Source organism: Xyrauchen texanus, chromosome 37 (genome assembly GCF_025860055.1).
Source record: "Xyrauchen texanus isolate HMW12.3.18 chromosome 37, RBS_HiC_50CHRs, whole genome shotgun sequence".
NCBI classification, from domain to species: domain Eukaryota; kingdom Metazoa; phylum Chordata; class Actinopteri; order Cypriniformes; family Catostomidae; genus Xyrauchen; species Xyrauchen texanus.
In genome coordinates, this window is record NC_068312.1 from 16,248,740 (window position 1) to 16,255,569 (window position 6,830).

Genomic DNA, 6,830 nt, shown 5'->3' on the forward strand with positions numbered 1-6,830 from the left:
AAAATGATGTTACAGAGCGAACCCCTAAAGACCCTCATGACTGTGTGAAAAGGTCTGTACATTTCTTAAAAAATATCAGATAATTTGGCGTTTCGTGACATGGCAGGGTTAATTCAGGTTGTAAGATTTTATTTCTGTCTTGTTTTCCAATAAAATTATATAAACATTCTTAAAACATGATTTATTTACTTGACATGCAAACTTCCTAGAGATTTTACGTCTTGTTTTAAGAGAAATCGTACCGAATCTAGTAAGATAAATGATTAAAACAAGAAGAAAAAAGTCTACCAACGGGATAAGAAAAACAAACATACAGTAATTCAAAGGGAAAACAAGTTTCTTTTTCTTACCCCATTGGCAGACTTTTGTTTTCTTGTTTAAGTCTAAAATGTATTTAATTTTGTCAGATTTATTTTAAAACAAATCATAATATCTTATTCCAGTTTGCTTGACAAGTAAATAAATTGCATTGTAAGAATATATAGATAATTTTACAGGAAAACAAGACAAAAATACTTGTTTTGAAAATCATTTTTTACAGCGTAATAACCTTATCATTATGATCATTAAAAATTATATCTAGGAGAAAAAACAAATGAAATATATATATATATATATATATATATATATATATATATATATATATAAAATCTATTTTATTTTGAACATTTTCATGAAGCAACCTCATTAACATTAACAATGATTAAATGTGTTTTTAGTTAAAAATTTTTTTTAAATAATAATAATTAAGATCTGTAAACTTGTATTTTGAAGGTGTAAGAAAAATATTACCGGTATATTACATGATTTTATGAAATGTGAAGGAAAGGGGTAACAGTAAGTCCTGTCTGTTTTTCACAACTGTGCTGAATCGAACATTTTCAAGAGTTACAAAAAATCATGAAAAATACATTTGTCTCTTTCTGTCCTGATGTTTTGTCTTCATCACTCAATTGCTCCGTTCAGAAGATTTTACCCTGTGAAAGTAAGTCTCAACTATAAAACTCTCAATGTGCTGGACTGAATGCTGCCTAACTGTACTGGCAACTAGTGCCTGACAACCAGATTAAAATAACTGTTTAACAAATATTTCCATCATAATGTAGCAAAGGAAGCAATAATGTCTTTTCTTTGAAGACGTGCCATTCAAGACTTGGAAAAGGGCAATTAAGTAGGGTACAAAACTGCCTGATTTAACACATCACTCACATAAATTGAACAGTACATACACACACAGTGCTTAAAAGCTACACTAATGCCAACCTCTGTCTGTATTAATGTTTCTAAATCCTGTACAAATAGTGAAACAGACAGAAGTGATTGTACATTTTCTTGCTTCTGAGCCTTTAAGACAGAGAGGCTCAGCATTACTTCCTCAACCCAGCAGTACCCACCAGTCCAGAGGATGGGAAAAAGTCACAACTTATTTCCCTTTCTGCAAATACATGAAAAGATATATACCTCATTTGGTTCCAGAGGTTTAAACAAATACGCTTGTCCACTGTTTGTTCAACCCTTTTTGTGTATTTTACAAGGTACACTAGGTTAAGAGGTATAAAGGCCTCGATATACTTCTTACGATATCGAAGAGTGAATGGGTGTAATGTCATTTAGAACAAAATCAGGCCAAAAAGAAGGTGTTTTGCTGAGTTGAACTTTTAGGAAAACTTCTGACCGGCTGCTGAACACCTTCTTACTGCCCTTGGTCCACGTCATTTGTTGGTGTGACCTAGAGCTCCACCTACCTTGATGCTGACAGGTAATTTTGTTTACATTGTTCGGTCAAAATCAGTCAACATGAACACATCGCATGTAGAATTGTACCTACATCTGTACGATCATTCGCATCTTCCAAGACCACATCATGCTTTCTTTTTTTTTTTTTATTAGTCTGCAAATGGAATAAAATCTACTCGGATACTCTCAAGAGCCCACTCACTCATGTGCCATCTGCAGCAAAAGCTATTAACACATCTGTCTAAAGTAAGATATACCCATGATCATTCTTTTGTCTTTATTCTGAATATTATCACTTTTATACACTTATCGTTGCAGTAGTATAAGGGTCATCATAAATCACAATAACTAAGTGTAATTGATGCATATTAAGGTCGCATATAGCATGTTAGTGCATTAGCATAATTAATTCAGAACATAAACAACAAAAATTTTACATTTTCTACCACATATATATTAACTGAAATCATTATTGTGTTGTTAAAACGACTTCTTTTACTGACCCATATGAATGCTACTCTTAGAATGAGTCATTGATAAAACATTTTAATGTCACATTAGTTAAGGTTTTATTGAGCATCCTCATATTTAAATGTACATCTAAACGCTGTCCCACAGCGGTGTGGCAGGTGTGAACTCCAGACCACCTTGTCAAGCAGACTTTGGTGCACCAGCAAAATAAACCAAACTCTGATAAACTCATCAAAAGTTCTAGTGGAAAAAAAAAAACTTAAATAGAGGCCTGTTAAAGAATATTAGTACTAAACATGGTGTAATCCACAAATCAGTGTCTACATTAGGTTATATAAACAGAAGAACTGTAATGTTGATGGGTTAGATTAAGTAGAAATAGAACCTCAGGGTAACAATTGCAGTTTACCACTATTTACAGTGAAATGTGTAGACACTGAAAGTGTTGGACTACATAATTGGTGAAACTCAAATTAGTCACAGTGATTTAGTCATAACAAATACAATATTTGACTTGAACACCATCAGTTAATTTGGATGTTTCACATGAAGCACATTGTTTAGGTTATGTTAGGTAATGTTGTTAAGGACTTTTTTTTTTATAGTGTATTCTGAATCTAGATGTTTTTTTCTTTTTTGATGGTATTACATATTACTTTGTTAGACTAAAGTTATGTTATGTTGTGTTGTATTATGGAATAAATGTTAGTTTCAAATGTAACTTTAAATCTAAGGGCATTTTTTGGACTTGTCTGTGGTGTAATATTAAGTTTATTGTAAATTGTGTTGTATGTGTTTGTACGCATAAACAATGGCTGTGTTTATATACACTGTATATAATGAACCAAAATTGCATTAAATCATACCAATATTTTAGCAAATTAATATTTAAATCACTTCTGCACACATTACTTATTCTCCTCACTGTGATCATTTCTCTTCTTTCAAAAGACTTTTCAAAGTCAAGGAGAAGTGTTCAGTTTGTGACATCTGGCAACTGGCAAGGGCAGTTATGACTAATGTAATGTAGTTTGTGTGTGTGTGTGTGTGTGTGTGTGCTGGTCCAATTTAACATCATGCCAGCTAAAGAAGTGGGTTGGTGTGCATTCATTCTCTCGTCTTCTGTCAAATACACACACACAAACCATGTACTGTTGGACCACATTACTACAGCACCTGTAAAAACAACAAGGTAAAGCCAAACTGGCATTTGAGAGAGAGAGAGAGAGAGAGAGAGAGAGAGAGAGAGAGAGAGAGAGAGTCTCCCACACATACTCCAACTTTCTTAATTCCAAATTGAATAAAATATCTCAGTATCACAACACCACATAAATGCAAAAAGAAAGAGAGAGAAATAAATTGCATTGGTAATAAAATATATTATATTAGTAGGGTTAACACTGGGAGTGCTTCACAAGAAAGTAATGTGTGTAAATTCTTTAACAGAGGTGAAACTTTGTTAGCTTAAAAATCAATTGTCAAAAATTTACCTGAAACAAAATATGCATACAATCATTATTTTTATAACCAGTGGCTGTCAATATTAGTAAGGTTCTTGGGTCATGAGGAAGACACACATATGCATGGAGTGGCACTGATGTTGTTCAAGACAAGAAAGTGCTTATCAGATGGAAGAAGCACATGGCCCACGGATCCATACAGCCTGTTTCCAAACCAAGAAGAGGAGCCTCAATATAGACATCATACAGGGCTATGCCCCGACTAATGATTGTGACGAGAAGGAGAAAGTGGATTTCTACAGCAGATTACTGACTATCATTCAGAGGAGCCCTGGATGGAACATTGTCATTGTTATGGGTAACTTCAATTCCAAGATCAGCAGTGACAACAGGGGCTATGAAGAGGTCATGGGACAGCAGGGCCTGGGCAAGATGAACAACAATGGGTAAAGATTTGCCAACCTCTGTGCCACAAGAAACCTGGTATCAGCAGGAGTTTCTTCCATCACAGAAGGATATACAAAGCTACTTGGATATCACCAACCCTATTGACGGAGAACCAAATCAACCATGTGTGTATTGGGAAGAAGTTCAGGATATCTCTCCAAGATGTGCATGTCAAGCTGCTCCGGATCTCCTGGTTGACCGGTTGAAGCACAAGCTTAGGAGGACTTGGAAAGGGGAAACCTGTCAATGCCAGCGATATAACACTATGCTCCTGAAAGAGACAACCAAGCAGAAAGAGTTCAAGGTCATGCTATTTCAAGAAGTTCCAGATCCTGCAAGAGTTAGAGGAAGGGACAATTGACAAGGAGTGGCAGGGATTGAATAAGGCTATAACTTTAACATGCCAAGAAGTACTACACCACAAAAAGCAGAGCCATTAGGAGTGGATCTTAGCAGAGACCTAAAAGAAGATAAAGGAGAGGAAGAGGAAGAAGGCGGCAGTTAACAACAGCTGCACACAAGCTGGAAAAGTCAAGGCCTAGGAGGAGTATGCATAAGCAAACAGGAGCATTAAGAGAAACATCAGGACAGACAAGAGAAAATACATGGAGATACTGGCAGCAGAAGCAGAGGAAGCAGCACACCACGGGAACATCTGGGACCTGAAATCTACCATTAGGAAGCTCTCCAGAAAGTACAGTAAGCCAGAGAGGCCAGTGAAGGATAAGGAAGGAAAAAAAAATACCTGAAGAGGAGGGACAGAATGACAGATGGGTGGTGCATTTAGAGGAGTTGTTGAACATATCAGCCCCACAGGACCCATCGGGCATTTAGCCAGCAGACAGTGACCTGCCCATTGACTGCAACACGCCCATAAAGGAGGAGATTCACAAGGCCATCAAGCAGCAGAGGAACGGCAAGTATGCAGAACCTGTCAGCTATCTGGCAGAAGCACTAAAGGTTGGTGACGAGAACAGTGCTGAGATGCTCTACCCCTCATTAGCAAGATCAGGGAAGAGGAGCATATCCCATCAGAGTGGAAGGAGGACTACCTCATTAAGCTCCCAAAGAAAGACGATCTCAACTCCTGTTCCAACTACAGAGGTATAACACTTATGTCCATCCCAGTAAGGTCTCCAACAAAATCCTCCTTACCAGGATAAAAGATGCTGTTGACCCCCATCTCCAAGACCAGCAGGCTGGTTTCTGAAAATCTTGTATTGACCATATTGCAATGCTGCACAGCATCCTGGAGCAGTCGGTGTACTCACCCCTCTATGCCAGCTTCATCAACTATGAGAAGGCATTCAACGGTGTGGACAGGCAGACTCTCTGAAAGCTTCTGAGAAACTACGGGCTGCCAGTTAAGATAACCATAATCAACAGGAACACTTACGAGGGGATGACCTGCAGAGTGGTCCATGGCCAACAACCCACCAACACCTTCCAAGTGTGGACAGGAGTGAGGCAAGGATGCTTGCTGTCACATTTCTGTTCCTGCTAGCCATTGACTGGATTATGAATATGTCCACAGTCCAGTAATGAAATGGCATCCAGTGGACCCTCTGGACACAGCTGGATAACCTTGAATTTACCTAATTAAAGTGTAAGTATAATGTTCTTAAGGTCAACGCAGCTGATGCAACCTCATCACACTGGAAGGTGAAGCACTAGAAGTGGTGGAGAGCTTCACCTTGGTAGCATAGTTGACAAGCAGGGTGGGACAGATGCTGACGTAAGGATCCGGATAGGCAAAGCAAGGTCACCTTTCCATCAGCTGAAGAATGTCTGGGGCTCCATGAACTTGACCACCAACACCCTGATAGGATTTCTAACACCATCGTGAAGCCTGTACAACTCTATGGAGCCGAGACCTGGCGAACCACCCTCTGTCAATGCTTGGGACAGTAAAGATGAGTGTATCTGGGCAAAACCATTAAAACGAAAAGCAAGTGAGGAGACTGCCATTCTATTAAAGCCCCATTGACTACTTGGCTGTCTACTCTAAATATTGGGTAATTTAATACACAAGCTGTGTGCACATTTATTTTACGTTAAAAAAAAAAATATATATATATTATCTATAAAACATTTTTTTTTTTTTTGCATTCATTAATTAACAAAATAAAAAAGAGATCCACATTGGATGTTTCAGGCTATTCTCTGACTGCCCGCTCCCTTCCACACCTCATGCAAGTATCGTCCATCCCGGCTTCAACTTGGAAATCCGTTCTGCGGGAATGCAGACTTTTACTTTAAAGTTACTCAATGTCCAAGCAAATACAGTTTCAGTGAAAAAGATTTTTTCTTTTTCTTTCACTTTGTCCTATAAGAGAATGACCACCTCTGCCAAACACAAGAAAAAACACACCTCTGTCTCAGACAGAAATCGGGGAAGTAAAAGATAAAGGCACAAGTTGAAAGGACCAAGATTTTTATCATGAGAGATGACCATCAGACCGAGAAGGTGCAGATTAAAGTATAAAGTGAGAGTTTGAATAGTACAGATGCATACAAAGATGAAGAAAGGCTGAATTCCTGCTGTGCATCGGGTTATCATAGCGATGCAGCAGAGATAAATTGGACCTAAACCAGGGTTACACACATACGTGCAGGGCCGGTTCTAGACATTTGGAGGCCCTAGGCAAAATGTATGTTGGAGGCCCCCTGCCATGCCCTTCTCCCCTCCACCTTTCAGAATTCACGAGTTCACAC

General features: G+C 38.1%; 1 pseudogene; it reads left to right on the forward strand.

The window, feature by feature from the left end:
- Positions 1–3,836: 3,836 nt before the first annotated feature.
- On the forward strand, positions 3,837–6,026 carry LOC127630543 (uncharacterized; annotated as a pseudogene).
- The last annotated feature ends 804 nt before the right edge of the window (positions 6,027–6,830 follow it).